The following is a 17635-nucleotide window of genomic DNA, read 5'->3' as shown; positions in this document are numbered from 1 at the left end:
AATAAATACAACAAAATATTGACTCTGAGTAGTAAATTTATGGGAAGTTTTTATTTTCTTTTTGAAATACTTATTTTTTTCCCAATTTTGCAAAAAAAGGAATTTGCAAAATGTGCAAGAATTTTTTAAAAAAATTAAATAAACTTTTACATTAAAGTTGAAGATTTGGAAATAAGCTAATAAAATATTTAAATATAAGGCCAGGTGAATTGGACAAAAATGACAGGACTGCTATTCTTCAATAGGTTATCTTTGCTTTTCTCTTGCTGCTGCTGCTGCTAAGTCGCTTCAGTCGTGTCCGACTCTGTGCGACCCCATAGATGGCAGCCCACTATGCTCCTCTGTCCTGGGATTCTCCAGGCAGGAATACTGGAGTAGGTTGCCATTTTCTTCTCCAATGCATGAAAGTGAAAAGTGAAAGGGAAGTCACTCAGTCATGCCAGACTCTTAGCGACCCCACGGACTGCAGCCTACCAGGCTCTTCTGTCCATGGGATTTTCCAGGCAAGAGTACTGGAGTGGGGTGCCACTGCCTTCTCCAATGCATGAAAGTGAAAAGTGAAAGTGAAAGTTAAGTTCTACAAAATCCCATGTTCCACTCTTCCGTGGTTAACTCTTAATTGTTTTCTTTAAATTTTCTCTGCTAGTCTGTTCCCCAAAGATAAAATCTCAGAGAGGAATGAAGAATTACCTAATGAGTTAAACTAATACAGAAAGCTTGGCCAGAAATTTCAGCTGCTTAAACTAATTTTCTGCTTTCATATTACTACTCCACCTCTAGTCAGCCTCATAAGTAATCAGTTATCAAAGCCAACTAAATTAATTCTACTGTCAGAGCAACTCAAAATATCAGCTGCCTTCAGTCATTAAGTCCATAAAGAATAAGCACAGTGAAACTCTTGTTATAAACTTAGAAATAGCTGTAATCCAATAGAGCTCTGTATTAGTTATACATAATAATTAAAAAATTGATCAGCACAGTTTCATATGTATCCTCAAAGTATTCTTAATATTTTTAACTTCTGATGTGATCTCTATCTGGATATGTTAATGGGCTAGAAAACAGTGAATTCAGCACCTTTCACATGCCCATATGTAACTTCTTCCCTTTGTTTGCTGAGTACTTGCTATTGCCTTGGCTGTGACATATTGGGACATTCTGGGCAGCTTCATTCTCTCCTATGGGCAGGACTATTGTGTCACAAAGTGCACTGGATCGAAATTCTGGATATGCTGTGTTGAATGTTTAAATCAACAGCAGTAATAGAAGACAACATGTACATTAACAAGATGAGCTTCCAAACATTTTCCTGAATAACATGACATGGAACATAGAATGCCAAAGCTTCCAAAATAACTCACAATTAAACCACAACTCCCTTTAGGCCTGAATAACATTAGGAATATCCAGAAATCTAGGCTTGGAAATTTTAAGTAGTACATTTAATTTCTTTGGTCCTCAGAAATTTGCTTGGCTAGACAGTAGACACTCAACTTCTTCATTTTTCATCAGAGCAAGCTATTACAAGTATATTTGTTGATGCCTTCAGGTACAGAAAAAAATGTTCAGTAGTTAACTTGCTTTTAAGGGATAATAGTCAATCTATTAAAGTTAGAGATTGAAAAATTGAGTTGTTCCTTAAGCTTTTAGGTTTATTTTACAAAATTTGCTCTAAAAGTCTATAGTAACTCTTAAAGGCATTTGATTAACAGTTGGGTCTATTTGCAAGTGTGTTGTTGCTGTTGGTTACTGGCTAAGTCGTGTCTGCCTCTTTTGTGACCCAATGGACTGTAGCCCGCCAGGCTCCTCTGTCCATAGGATTTCCCAGGGAAGAATATTGGCCTGGGTTGCCATTCCTTCTCCAGGGGATCTTCCCAACCCAGGGATCGGACACTCTTCTCCTGCATTGTAGGGGGGTTCTTTACCGCTGAGCCACCTACACCTTTAAATCATTTAAACTTCATTAGTAGATTTAATATTTTCTTTTTAACTGTGTTGATGATATGACTGGCAAGCCTCAAGAATTTTATCATTTCTTATGCATCTAATAAATTAAAACTACAAATATAAAAAAGTTTTTTTTTTTTCATGATCTGATACATAAAACCCAAAATTTTCACTTAGAAACATCAATGTATCTAAATTCTGGTTATACATTTTAACTCAGAATTACAAGCCTGATGTATTATTTCAATAATCTAAGTTCTCTTAAATGCAACACATACTTAAAATACCAAATGTTCACTGACTCATTGCTCAGTGAACATAATAATACAATGAATATGATTCTAGAGCTTTGCCATAATGCTAGAAATCTTTATCTATAAATCTCTTAAACTTAACATATTCAAAACTGAACTCTTGATCTTTTATCCAATCCATGCTCCAGTGACAATCTTCCTATAAGTGCCAACTTTCTCCTTACTGTTGTTGAAGCCCACAAATTTGGAGTCATCTCTGATTCTTCACACTGACATTTGGTCCTGAAATTGTCTAGACTCGACCTGCAAAATATGTCCAGAATCATACCATTCTCACTAGCCTCACTAGACCAGACTAGCCTTCTGGTCCAAGCCATCATCATTTCTTGCATATATTTCCCCCCTTTTACTTTTGAAAAATTGAGATAAAATTCACATAACATAAAATTAACCATTTAAAGGGAATAATTTAGTGGCATTTGGCATATTCACAATGTTGTTCACCAACCCCTTTATCTAGTTCCAGAAAAGGTTCATCATCTCAAAGTAGAATGGCATATCCATTAAGAAGTTACTTCCTAAGTCATCTTCCCCCCAAGCCCTGGAAACTACTATGAATCTTTATGAATTTCCCTAATCTAGGTATTTCTTATAAATGGAATCATGCAATATGTGACCTTTTGTGTCTAGCATTTTTAAATTTAACATAATAGTTTTGAGGTGCATGCTACTTTGTAGCATGTATCATGCCTTTTTATGGCCGAATAATATTTCATTGTATGTAAATACCACAGTTTATATATCCATTCATCTTGTGTGTAATTTTGTAATAGATGTCCAACTGTTCTCTCTGCTTCTGTCTTTGACCTCCTACAGTCTTTTCTCAACGTAGTAACTAAAGAGAAGCTTTTAGAATGTGTCACTTTATGTCACTCCCCTCCTCAAATCTTCCATATCATGGTATCACTTGGGCTAACATCCAGTCTTTACAAGACCTTGTAGAATCTGAAATACCTCCCCACATCTGTTCCCTCACTCGTAGCCCACACTCTACTCCCCCCTCCGCATGCTGCACGGCAGTCACAGTGGTCTCCAAAGTCCTGAAGGCAGCACGAGTCCTCCTACTCCAGGGCCTCTGCACGGACCTTCTTCCCTATATTCCCATGGTTTACCCTTTCACCTCCCCAAGTCTTTGTCCAAAAACCTTTCACCATCTTGCCCCTTGCCTTTTAGTCTAGATCCTTCTTACTATGTTCTGTCTTTTCTATCACATGTATCCCTTTTTTGTGGCTCAGAGGTTAAAAGCATCTGCCTGCAATGCGGGAGACCTCTGTTCGATCCCTGGGTCGGGAAGGTCCCCTGGAGAAGGAAATGGCAACCCACTCCAGTATTCTTGCCTGGAGAATCCCATGGACGGAGGAGCCTGGTGGGCTACAGTCCACAGGGTCGCGAAGAGTCGGACACGACTGAATGACTTCACTTTCACTTTTCAAGGTAATTGTTGCCTAGAACACATCCTGAGACAAAATTTGAGTGTAAGTAGTTTGTTTGGGATGTGACCCCCAAGAAAAACAGATAGGGGTGCAAGGACGCTGGTCAAGGAGAGGCAGGTTATCGAGCAGATTATCGTGGTGGACCACTGAGGCTCAACTGCTTCTCGCCAAGACGTTAGGAGCCGGGGTGTGTATCCCCCAGCACCACTTCTGTCTTTGGATGAGGGCTCTTTTCAGGACTTCAAAGCTCATTTCTGCTGTTCCTGGAGTGTCAGAAGACTGTGCGCCTGCTGCTCAGGCAGACTTGCAGTTATTTATTCACAATTAATAGCCTTCAACCCATGAGTGTGGAGAAAAAGTAAGCAGGGCACTGGCATCATCAGTGCTGCTCATTTATTATATTTATTCCCTGATGAGAAGCAAGATTTACACAGGGAGGCTTTTTCTATTTTGCTCATTAATGTTTCCACAGTTCTCAGAAGAGTTCCTGGCTCTAGCACACAGGCAGTAGATACTTTAAAATGAATGAATGGATAAATAAAGAGCATACATGATTATCTTGAAGACTCTATATTTAATTCTAAATATACATGGCTTGAACAACATTTCCTTTGGGGGATGTAATTTTATTGCCTCATTGTTTAGAGTGGTTCATGAGGGATGTTTTTGGTTGCCTTCTCAATTTGCTGCAGTAATTAACAATCAGAAGTTCTGATCAGGAAGCAACAGATTCTTTGTCTGTGATGTGGATAAAGTGGATTGATCCTTATATATTTCATTTGACAGGGACTTCATAACTTAAAGCTACAGCTAATCATACACCATAAGTCGGATTACTCTATAATCCTCTTTTAGATGGCTATACCTCTTGATTGAATTTTGCTTATCTTTGGCTCTTAAAATACATAAAATGTTTTTCCTTCAAACATTGGAGACCCCAAATTTGGCAATATTGTTGATTTTTTCATATACTTAAAAAATTGTTTAGTATGTCAACTCAAGAATTAAAAAAAAAAGTTTGAATTCTGAACATCTCACATAGCTTCCTAGGTTATTCTACTAAAATAAATTTTTTAAATAAAATAAAACCTTAATTAGGAAGCCCAGTCCACAAAAAAAATTCTGAGATTATCTGATGAAAGAAGAGTGGGATTTGGGGATCTGTCTTCTTAAAACCACTTGATCATTTTAGAAGTCTTGGAGGCACAAAGTAGGTCCACAGAAATGGAAGATTGTGAGACACCCTTCTAATTCTTTTTCAGATTTTCTGTACAAAAATCTGCTGCCTTTGGGAAAACTCTTTGACTTTCTAATGCACTTTTATATGTAATTAGGCTATAAACATAATATTAAAAGCTACCATTCATTATATATCTGCCACGTGCAAGATATTGTGGTAATTTGATTTGGATTTCTAAGTAAAGTAGTAAAGTTATTTCCATTGAAAATGAAAGTGAAAGTTGTTCGGTTGTCTGTGACTCCTTGCAATCCCGTGGACTATACAGTCCATGGAATTCTCCAGGCCAGAATACTGGAGTGCGTAGCCTTTCCCTTCTCCAGGGGATCTTCCCAACCCAGGGATCGAACCCAGGTCTCCCACATTGCAGGTGGATTCTTTACCAGCTGAGCCACAAGGGAAGCCCAGAACACTGGAATGGTAGCCTACCCTGCTCCAGCGGATCTTCCTGACCCAGGAATCGAACCTGGGTCTCCTGCATTGCAGGAGGATTCTTTACCAACTGAGCTTTTAGGGAAGCCCAAAGTTATTACCATTATTAAACATACAGAAATTGGTGCAGAGTTGTTAATTTATACAGCTAGTAAGTCATAGAACCAATATTTGAACCAATCCTATCTGTCTTATACCTAGGTATAAACAATGTTTTGTCACTTAGTGAATTTTCAATGAAGAACAGTGGAGAAGCAGCATTTTATATGAAGAACGCTGCTGATTTTTTTAAACAAGTCTCAGGATTTAGGATCGAGAGAAAGCATGTTATTTTTGACTGTAGTGTTCAATTCATAAATTTACCACTACTATATGTGAGAATTAAAATTTATATTGGACAAAAAGTTTTAATCACCAACATAGGAATTTTAATGAGAAAATTCCTTAAGCAGGAAGAGAATGCTCAGTTGTGCAATTTTATCCACAATGGACAGATGAATGAACCCATTACAAAAGAAGACAATGTTGTTCTAAATGCCTTTTAAAGACCCTTAGTTGTGAAGAACAAAGTAATAGCACAATGGGGAGAGCCTCAGAAGAACCGGTGCTACATGTTCAAGGTGGTAACGGAGATGTGCATTGGAGGAAGAAGTCTTGCATCAACTGCAGACTCATTGTTTCGACCAAAATTGAAGTGTGCTTTCAATGAGACCAGTTGAGGGAAGGAGAGAAAAAAGAAAAGAAGCATAATACCAACGTATATTGAAATACCTGGAAGATATTAACACAAGGCAAGAGGAAGCTAGTTATAATCATTGGATTTTTATAAAAAACAACATTAATACAATGTCTGTTGTACAGCTAGACTTTCTTTCTTATGTTATGAATACATTTTTGAAGAATGCTTCTCAATTGGGTTTGCTTATACTACAAGTGATGCAATTTAGGTAATTGTCATAATCATAAGTATGTTCTAGATAGCTTTTCTAGTCCCATTTTTAACTGCCTATTCTTTCAATGGGGCCCAAGAGATGCAAAATTTGGGAATATGATTATGTAGCCAGCTGCCTCTATTAATGAGATTAATCTATATTAGACTGAAATTAAATATTAAATTAATCTATATTAGACAGAAATTAAATATTCCCTTAGAAGTCCTCTAGCGTGATGTTTCTAAGCAATGTTATGATTTATGTAAATTGTATGCTATAAAAGAGTTTGGGAGGACTTAATGTAATATTCTACATTCAAAAGAAATCTTGCTAAATCATCGCTAAAAGAAAATCTAAACTACTGAAAATTTTAGAGAGACTAGAGAGAATATTCCTTAGCTTTTTAAAATGTGCATTCTAATCTTAATGTCATCCATTAAGTGTAAATTTTTTATTATTCCTGATTTAAATGTATTCCTCTTGTTATTTCTTTGGTCTCTAACCATTATTACCTATTGATAGTGTCATCCCAGCCCATTCTATTAACACATTACTTTTGAGTCTGTGGTATATTCCGAGTTAACTGAGGGGCAGATAGCCCTCTAGGCCCTGCAGCTACACTGCTGAAGATCAAAATTCTGACTGTGGGACTTTGTGGACAAAGTCATCTAATTTCCTTATACCCCAGTTTCTCATTTGTAAATGGAGATAATAATAGTAAATAGCTCGTAGACTGTTTGTGACTATATGAGATTTTATAAGTATATAAAATAAAGGATAGTGCTTGGTATATAGTAAGTTTTCAATAAAATTAGCTAAATATTTTCCTTATCTTTTTATTCTGAGATTACTTTTGACAAAGTGGGGATTCAGTAATCCCTGGAGTGTGTACTTTAGGTTGAACTTCCTCAGCTGTTACTTTCCATTTTGCTCTTTTGGTAAAGTAATCTGACTAGATGCCACTTTATGTAGACCACAGAACAACTCTAAATGTTTAGAGGTGTCTTCAGTTACTAGTCAGATCACTTTTGAATGGCTGAATATCCGGATTATTTCGAATACTTCTGGTGACTGGGACCCAGGCATACCATTGAGTCATTGCACGCCTCTCTATGTGCTAGGGATTTTTCTTTCTGTTTCATCTGAATCATTGTCTGAAACAACTGGAATTTTTTTGTTAGTGGTTGTATCACTGCCTAATAAAAGCAGCTACTACCTATCTTTTTTTTTTTTTTTGAATCTTGTTCCCTTTATTCATTTGGTTTCATGGTAATTATGTCCTCCCTTAGCTGATTTTAGCTTTGCTTTCAATTGAACATTGACTTAATTCTTTTGTTCTTTGAAAGCAAGCCTGGTTTTCTAAACTTTGTGTTTGATAGCTCATCTGTCTATCTACCTATCAATCCGTATCAATTCATTTATTTTTGTGTGTGTGTGTGTGTTTGTCTTTTGTTCTCCTGTGAACTCTATACAATATTTCATGTGGTGATTGTGCCCCAAAGAACAGACACTCTTCTAATTTTGGCCTAACCAATAATGTTGAGAGCTACTGCTGTTGAAAAATTACCTAGCTTGTTTTACATGATATGTCTATTAATGCAATCCAATATAGCATTTGCCTTTTGGTGACAGTGTTACACTGCTGAATCATATTCAATTTTTCATCCATTATTTCTTCCCTGGTGGATCACAGAACATTTGTCTTTATTAGCTCCCACAGTATTGATTTTTGCCTTTTCCTTCTATTGAGATCAAACCACATTTTAATCACATCTTCCAAACTAGATTTTTGTGTCTTAACATAAAAAAATGTCCAAGTGGGAAAATTTTTTTAATGGATTTAAGCAAGCAGTGTTCTTTTGCATTGCATCATGGAGTACAAGGTATGCAGAATCTTGGGAGATAGTAGGAAGAACTCAATAAATGATTGACACTAATTTTCTTTTGCCCTGAAGATGGTTTTGTGGCTATAAATCACCAAGGACGATTGGTTTCTGCTAATTTGACATGGAAAACTGAATCAGAATTTTATGCTTACCAAGTCTATAGGATGGATGGGCGGAATCTTGCTTATCAACAACCAGCGTTTGTAAGTGTCTACTGTGTGTCGGGCTCCATTCTGGAAGTGATGCTGAGGAGCACAGTCTTCTTTCTACAGTGATCGAAAAACATACTCCCAGATTATATCCATGTAATGGGCATCAATTATGGTATTTATTTTAGCCAATTAAATGTTTACCCCAAGAATGTAATCCTTTTTCAAAATATAAACACACTCATGTTATATTACATACTCCAAAGCATTTTTCTACAGTCTCTCTATTTCAGAAAATAATCGTTTCCCACTACTTATGAAATAATCGGCTATTTATAACTTGGCCATTAGGAACTTTGAAAATTTTCGCCTTGTTTAGAAGAAACCTTCATTTTGAAAAATGAATATAATATTAAATAACTGAATAGGCTGCAAATTACCAGCTAACGGTTTACATCTCAATAGAAACAAAACATTAGAAAGTTTTGTGACAGAATTACTACAAAGAGTGATTAATTGGATCAGGTTTCTTTGACATATGACTATGCTTTCTTTATGGCCTCATTTATTTGTAGCCGCTAAAGGGGTGTTTCAGTCAGAGTGGCTATAGGCAATTCATTATTTCTTGTAAGAAAAAAAAATCAAAATGACAACCTTTTATTTTTAAACGATCAACTGTATTGTCCTTGCTATTTCTAATGATAGCTATTTGTTGAAAGTGACTGTAAAAGCTGGCATAGCCTAAAAAGAATATTGGTTGTATCTATTCCAGCTGTGAAAATGTTTCAAATAGGAAAAGTCTAATTTAATTTGGCTCTCCATTTTTGATATTAAAATTCACAGGAGAACGCTGCAATCCTCTCAGGTAGGCTCAACCAAGGAGCAGTACGTGACATATTCATGTAAAAGTCTGATACCATCTCAAGGGCTACTGTGGTGCAGCTGGTTTGCTCTTCACAGACAGAAAACAAGAGGCAAAATCTCTGACTGTCTCTTCTGAGTGTAATTTACTGTGCAACTTAAACTCTGGACCAGTTTAATGGTCCTAAGAGCAGAGATTCTAGGCCCATGGCTAAATGAGCTACAGTGTTCTGCATTTGCAGACAAGCCTTATGATTTACAAAATTTAATAAGCTGGGTCCTCATGGCATTTCCCCCCAAGTTTCTGCTTTTACAATCACTGCCAAGAAGGCTGTCAAAGGAGCATATACCCATTGGCATAATGAAGCCTTACTTTTTTTTTTTTTTGCAGAAAGTATATATACATATACTCCTCCTATTGATGATTCATTAATGAGTAAATTCTAGACCATTCCTTTTACCAGATATCGTATTATGTTAGTGACTTTTTTGCGTTGCTTTACCATAGAGATATTGCTTGGGGAACATTTTTGTGGGTGCCTGCCAAATAGTAGACAAAGGTCAGATGACTTAACAGCTTCTCATCCACACACTGCTTTTTTTCCTTAATAATCTTATTTATTGATTTTTGGCTGTGCTGGGTCTCCGCTGCTGTGTGCAGGCTTTCTCGAGTTGCAGTGAGCAGAGGCTGCTCTCCATTTGTTTACAGGCTTCTCACATGGGGGCTTCTCTTGTTGCAGAGCATGGGCTTGAGAACTCGCGGGCTTCAGTAGCTGTGTTTGCTGGGCTCATCAGTGCGGCTCCCGGCTCTGAGCACGGGCTCAGTAGTTGTGACACACATGCTTAGTCGCTCCACTGCATGTGTGATCCTCTCCGACCAGGCATCGAACCTGTGTCTTCTGTATTGGTAGGTGGATTCTTTACCACTGAGCCAACACACAAGACCCCACACACTGATTCTTTAGGTCAGGCTTGATATTAAGTAAAAGCCCTTTGTCACAACTTAAAGTTTACCTTTTGGGACTTCCCTGGTGGCCCAGTGGGTAAGACACCACACTCCCAGAGTAGGGGACCTGGGTTTGATCCCTGGTCAGGGGACTAGATCCCACATGCCCCAATGAAGATTGGCAGAGCCAAATAAATAAATAAAAAAAATTTTTTAAAAGAAACTTCATCCTTTGCATTGAGGGAACATACAGTGTTTTGTTTTGATTTTTTTTTTTTTTGGGGGGGGGTGTCTATTTACTTTAAAAGGTACAACTGTTTAGCAGCTTTGCCTAAGAGGTTCCTATTGTATCAGCCTAGATTGTGTTGCTTAAGGCTGGCTCTTTGGGGTCAACTTTGGTTTTCAGATAGAAAAACAAAGCCCTGGGATGATACTGTTACATTAAAGGAGATGCTAATCTCGCCCATCACGCTTTGCTGGCCTTGGGTACCCTGTGTGAGAGTGTTCAGGAGAAGCCTGCAAGTATCACAACCTGATCTGCTTGGGATGCCTGGCTGGGTTAACAGCATCTTGATAGCTGGCACACCTAGTGGTATTATTTGCTATGAAATAAAATTACCCTACTCATCATAATTGAATTAAGAGTAGCCCCAAGATGACCCTTTGAAGGAATGTTGTTCGTGTTGATATCGCAGACTAAAATTATGCGTCTCCCACTGTTCTAGGCTTATTCATCCTTCCTTTTAAAGATAGGTTTCCTGATACCAAAATAGCCACATATTCCAGATTCTCAAATCGGTTTGTCTTCTGTGTCCTGTTTCCTGTCCCCCATTGTTCTCTTCTATTTTTCCCAATCAACGCCTTGTTTGCTCTGTGACATGATTGACCTGCTTGTAGATTAGTTCCACAGCTTTTGCCACAATCAAAGTCCTGGGGGAATTGTATCCATATTACAAATGTATACATTTTACCCTGTTTGGGAATATTGGCTTAAATATAGTGACAAATGTGAGGAAAAATAGATATATTCTGTTATCATAACCTGCTTGCTCTATTTTCTTTCCACTACAGGGACTTTTCATGGGTGCATGGCAAAGCAAATTGCAATCACCTGGGTGTTTTCCACTCTAGTTCTGTCATTCTGAATGATAAATGTATTTACTCTTTAGCTGAGAATTAATATATCTATACATCTATCTACCCATCTACACATACATAGATCTTTATGCATGGGCAGATGATGAGCCACAACCAAAGAGAACAGGTTGAGAATATTTTTTTTCTAGGATCAATGAAAAAGTGTTTTATATTCACATTTAAACATTTAAGGCCTGGAGTAAGACAGTTTTTAAGGTCAACCAGGAAGGAAGATTTTTCCCCTCCTAAGCATCTATCAACAGTCCTTGGAGAAGCAGTCAGCACTCGCATAATTTAATACGCCTTCTCTGTGAAAAGAATGCCTTTTTGACATCATGTCACAACTTGTGCTTCAACCAAAGATTTTCTGGTAGTCTACGCTTTGCTGCATTGATTTTCTTTTATCATTTTAGTCACAAACAGTTTCAAACCCCCTTTTCCTTCTGTGCTCTAGAAACAAGGGAAATAAAACCTCCTGAAAATTATGTGTTTCTCTGGTGCTCTTTCCACACTGGAAACAAGGCACAGTTGCTCCCCTGCAGAGGGTTGGCAGCCTTGTTGAGGCCCCACCGGGCCTGCAGGTCGCCCACGGCTAGACCATGGCATGGCCTGTTGAGGATTTAGCACCAGCCTGACACACACAGCTAAGGACAGATAAACTGAATGATGCGTTTTACCAGCAGGGGCTGCTGCAGAGTAATAATAGTTGGGGATGTTCAGCAGGATAAGACAAAATAAAATGTGCAAGAATGCTCTGTTGGGGCAAGAGATATGGAGGAGGGAAAAGGACAGAAGATAATGAATACAATTGTAATTAGCCAGGGAAATAAAGTGTGTTGTGTGTGTGTGTGCGTGCGCATGCCTATATTATGAATTTCTGGGGAAAAGAAGAGTAAAGCAGTATTGGGGGAGTTTAAGATTAATTAGTACAGAGCAAAGCCAACTTTTTAAAACTCATGAGAATCATAAATATTTTTGCAAATATCACTAGAGATACCACTTAAAACTGCAGAAAAATGATGCCTCCTTCACCCTCACCCTCTTCTCTCAAAAATAAACCACATGCTTTGAAGATGCTGTAGTATATTTTCTTCTGGGGAGGTCCCTATTCAGAGAAATAAATCAGATATTTATATGTTTTTTCCATTGTTTGTTTCTCTAAGACAGTTTTCTGTGAACTGTGGGGCTTTAAAACCGTATGGCGGTTGCACAGATGGGTAACACAAAGTATATATTTATCAGAGAGAGTTATCTGGAATATATGGACATAGGCTGGCATGTCATATGTGGAAGGGAAAGATTACACTGTATTTTCTTAGAGTGGGACTTTGTATGTGTTTGGCATACTGCGAGTTGTGAATATAAAGATGCGTCCCTGGAATATCTCTCCCTGTTCCCCTCCCCACCCTTACCACCAGCAGAATTTCAGTACTGAGCAAAGGAGTAGGTAAGAAAACGTCAGGACACTGTCAACTGACCACATGTTGTACAATGCTGGGGAACAGTTGGTCCTTAAATTTTCACTTTGTATGTAATCCCACAAAGCCTTATTTGTAAAGATCAGTCTTTATAGAGATCACAGTAAATTCTTTAATACAGAATTCTAGTTTTAGTAATCAAGCAAGCAAAGGGAAAGTGTACATAGGATGAAGAAGCTGGAGCACCTGTTGGCAAAATCTCACAAAACAAGCTGGCTCTAATAGAAATGCATTTGCTTTACCCAGCAGTTCAAGGAAAGGAGACGGACGAAACTGTTGAGTTTAGCTTTATATAAACACTGCAAACACTTATGTATGCATTGCATTTTCTGATATCTAATTTAAGCTAGTACTGATCAGAATTCCTTTAAAATGACGTTTGGTAACTTGAAAGTGGTCCTGAAAGTCTTTATGAAATGATATGTTATCATTCCTTCCAGGTATGAACAGGGATTAGCTGAAAAACTGGCCGAAAGCTAATGCATGAGTGAATTAGGTTATAAAATTGATACCATCTGTGAAAGTCATCATGAATTCAGTTCATGCCAGTGAAAACTTATTTAGCATCTACTACGTGCCAGATACTATGTTAGTAAATAGCAGCCATTAGAAGAATAAGACAACCCAATTGACCTAAAGGGACTTAAAGACTGGTGGGATGACACCAGTACATTTCAAAGCAACAGGAAGGGTGCTGTGAAAGGGATATTCCCACTGTCCTACAGAAGGTCTGCGTGTGGTGGGTCGGTGGTGGGGTTGTGGAGAGTATTTAGCCGAGACTGGGTAGTCAAGGCAGACTTTTTGGAGGAGATAATGCTTGACTTGATTTTCAAGTATTAATGGCAATTACCTAGGGACATAGGTCTTGGAGTTATCTTTAAAGGAATGATTTGTGTATTCTACCATCTCAATTTTAAAACACCCTTTCATATGTGTGACTGTATATTATTTTCAGAACCTTTAAATTAAATTCCTCTAAGGAGAGCCTGACATTTTAAGGAGTAGGACTAAATCACTCTACAGAGTTTTCTATTGATTTAACTTACTTTATATATAAGGAATGACCATTCTTCAATTGATAAGCAATGAGCAAGCATCTGCTACATAATAGGTACTGTTCTACATACAGGGGTTAAAGCTGCAAATATAAGACTTTCTCTGCCCTTATTAGTCTTGTGTTACATCGCATAGGATTAAAATAAATTTATGAATAATGACTGTCGTAGCCTAGACATACATACATACATACATACTTTAATTTTTCACATACATACTTAAATTTTTGCAACAGTTTTGTGAGATGGTAGACTTGTCTTTCTTCCTCTCCTTTGAAGCAGATGGTCACACGTGTACATCTGTGAAGCGTTAAACTTGGATGTCCAGAGCCCCAGGAACACCTCTCCTTTGGTCTGATCCCAACATGATCCCAAACTTAATTTTTGAACTTTAAACTGAATCCTATTCTTAGCCTCTTTGTCAAATTTAATAGATCAAATTCAATAAACATTTGTTGGTACCATAACCAAGCCATGTTTAGTACTGGGAATACTTTTTCTGGCTTTGGGTGAATTGTTTCATAAATTTAATATTATGCATTTGCACTTACTCAACATTCTCCAAACACTCCAATGACAATGGCAATTAGAACACCCTCCACTAAGCTTCATGGTCCAGATGCTACAATTTTTTCTTCCCTTCTTTCATAACCAGACTTCCCTGAGCCTGATATCTGCTTCCTTCCATTTCTCACTGAGTGCATCAACTCCCTATCATCTATTTTCTATCCCGAATAATAATCTCAGGGTCTATCAGTAACTTTTCAATTATTAAATCCAGAATTTTCCTTAGTGCCCATTGCCTTTAATGAATTTAGGATTGGACTCCCCCTATTTGACTCCTGAGGCAGTTTATCTTCCTGGTTCTCCTTCTGTTTAAAAAGGATGTTTCAGTTGTGTCTCCCTGTTCCTTCTTCCTCCTCTTCCATCTCTGTGGGTGTTTATTGGAGATCTGCCCTCAGCATCTATCCCTCCCCCTTCATTTCTTCCCCAGAGACCTTTTGTGACACCAGTTACCGCCTCCATGCAAATCAATCCTAAGTGTATTCTTCTAGTCCTGATGACCAACCTAGATAGCATATTAAAAAGCTTTGCCAACAAAGGTCCATCTAGTCAAGGCTATGGTTTTTCCAGTGGTCATGTATGGATGTGAGAGTTGGACTGTGAAGAAAGCTGAGCGCCGAAGAATTGATGCTTTTGAACTGTGGTGTTGGAGAAGACTCTTGAGAGTCCCTTGGACAGCAAGGAGATCCAACCAGTCCATCCTAAAGGAGATCAGTCCTGGGTGTTCATTGGAAGGACTGATACTGGAGCTGAAACTCCAATACTTTGGCCACCTCATGCGAAGAGCTGACTCATTGGAAAAGACCCTGATGCTGGGAGGGATTGAGGGCGGGAGGAGAAGGGGACGACAGAGGATGAGATGGCTGGATGGTATCACTGACTCGATGGACATGAGTTTGGGTGAACTCTGGGAGTTGGTGATGGACAGGGAGGCCTGATGGGCTGCAATTCATGGGGTCGCAAAGAGTCGGACACGACTGAGCGACTGAACTGAACTGAACTGAGTCCTGATGCTCTCGGGCAGCCTCAGCGTGCCATGGCTTGGAGCGGGGCTTGGGTTTCCAGCTACAGCCTGGGCTGGGTCATGGGGATGAAAGCCCCAGCCTCCAGCCACTCAACCAGAGGTCAGTGACGATGGCCCTGGCCCTTCAGCTTTGCAGAAAGGAATTTCCGCAAAGAGAGACAGCAGTGAACCAAGGAAAGTATTTAGTGAGAGGAAAAAAGTACAGTATGTGTGGATAGATACAGGCGGACTCAGAAGGAAAGTCCCTGTGTTGCGCCCTCTTTGCAGTTTGAATTACTTTATGGGGTATTTCATACAAGTTTTATTTGGCCAATCATTTTGATTTGCCTGGTTCACAGTCCCTAGTTTGGTGTATCTCAGGATCCTCCCATGTGTGCAGATGCAACTCGGCCAAGATGGACTCTACCGAAGAGGCCTGTGGGGAGCCTGGCTTTAGTCAGCATCACTCATCTTAGACCTACAAGGAGCTTTTCTGCTCATATGTGGTCACGGAGTTCTCCTGACTTTGAGAACTAGAAAAATGTGGTCTGGGCAGGGCCTGCCTCCTCTCTTAATTGTCCTGCTGTTCTCCTCTTGGAGTTTGAGTCAGTAGGGAATAAATCTCCAATTGCTTTACCCTGGGCGGAGGGGTGGGGCCTCTGCCTCCTGCCTCCTGACATTGCTTCCCAGCTCTGGTTTCATGTCTCCAGCTAAATTATGCAAAGAGTCTACTGGGTCCTTGCCAGTATCTCAAATTTAACAAGTCTAATGCTAAATTAACCATCTCTTCAGCTAGTTTCTCTTTTAGTAAAATGACCAGAAGATCACAAAGATGACAACAGAGCTTCACAAACCTGACTGAGAATCAGAATCTTTCTGGTGTGGAATGCTGGGCTGGTATTCTAAAACCTTGTTCAAGTGATTCCAGTGCCCAGTCGAGTTAGAAGCATTGCTTTAGGGAGAGAATCATCAAAGTAACTGATCCTAGGTCCTAGGAGGTTATACATTTACTCTATACTCTCTTTTTTCTCAGATTGGCACTGATATTTAATAGCAATGTGAAACTGAGAGAGCTACTTTATTTCCTTGAACCTCAGTTCTCTCATCTGTAAAATAAATATCAAAATATCTATGGCAGATTGTTGGCATGATGAGTGAGGCTAGGTATGGACAGTGTGCATTTTAGTGACTCTACACACAGGAGCTTTCTAATCTGGTTGCCTCTACCTCCATCCTTTCCAGTCCACTCTCCACTAACAAATTGATTTTCTGTAAGTGTCACTTTTATTTTTGTCATTTTTCTTCACGACTTCAGTGGTTTCCCATTGCCTTCAGCAATGACACTCAGATCCCTGCTCCAAAGGCAAAAACATCTCTTCAAGAATGCTCTGTGGTGGTTAACCACCTTTAATTTCTGAGGGAGCATCCATGTAGTTCAAAATTTAGAAGCAGATCCCTTTCTAATGTGAATGTTAGTAATTTTGAAATTTGGGTCACATCCTTCCCACTGAACAATATTAGAAAATTATCCTTATCTTGTCAGCCCAGTCCATAAAAACACAACTGCCTCTCTGTAGCATAAAACAATGCACTTGTAACGAAAAAGTAAAAAATGATGGAAACAGCAAAAAGCAATTCCAGTGCACTATTTTTTAAATACTCTAGCCCAGGAACTTCTGGGAATAGGTGCCTGAGTGATTCAGCCAGGCCTGCATTGGCTCTGAAACACATTCCCACTAAGCTGTAAATGACTGATTTCAGATCAGCCTTTGAGCTGAAAGCAGGAAGAGAGAGAGAACATGAATATGTGGGATGCCTGGATGGAGCAGTAGCAAAATAGTCAAGGCAGTAGCAACAATAGTTTAAATCTCTCACTAGGAGAGTTTAATCGTGTTGACCTCCTTCAGTTCACACGAGTCATTTGCTTCTTATATTACCAGATGCACTGCCACCTCACTTTTGTCAGTCCCCTGTAAGGATTCGGGTTGAAGAGCACTGTAATTAGCTATTTAGGCTAAAAAAGCTTTCTCCCCAACCTAAATTCCCTCTTAGACAGGAATCAGGACCCTAATGAGGAGGGGTGTTGTTGTTGCTCTTTGTTCAGTTGCTCAGTCATGTCCGACTCTTTGAAACCCCATTGTCTGCAGCACGCCAGGCTTCCCTGTCCTTCACCATCTCCTGGAGCTTGCTCAAACTCATGTCCATTGAGTCGGTGATGCCATCAAACCATCTCGTCCTCTGTCGTCCCCTTCTCCTCTTTA

This window comes from Bison bison, unplaced genomic scaffold (assembly GCF_000754665.1).
Source record: "Bison bison bison isolate TAMUID 2011002044 unplaced genomic scaffold, Bison_UMD1.0 scf7180017864332, whole genome shotgun sequence".
NCBI classification, from domain to species: Eukaryota; Metazoa; Chordata; class Mammalia; order Artiodactyla; family Bovidae; genus Bison; species Bison bison.
Note: the sequence above shows the minus strand (reverse complement) of the source record.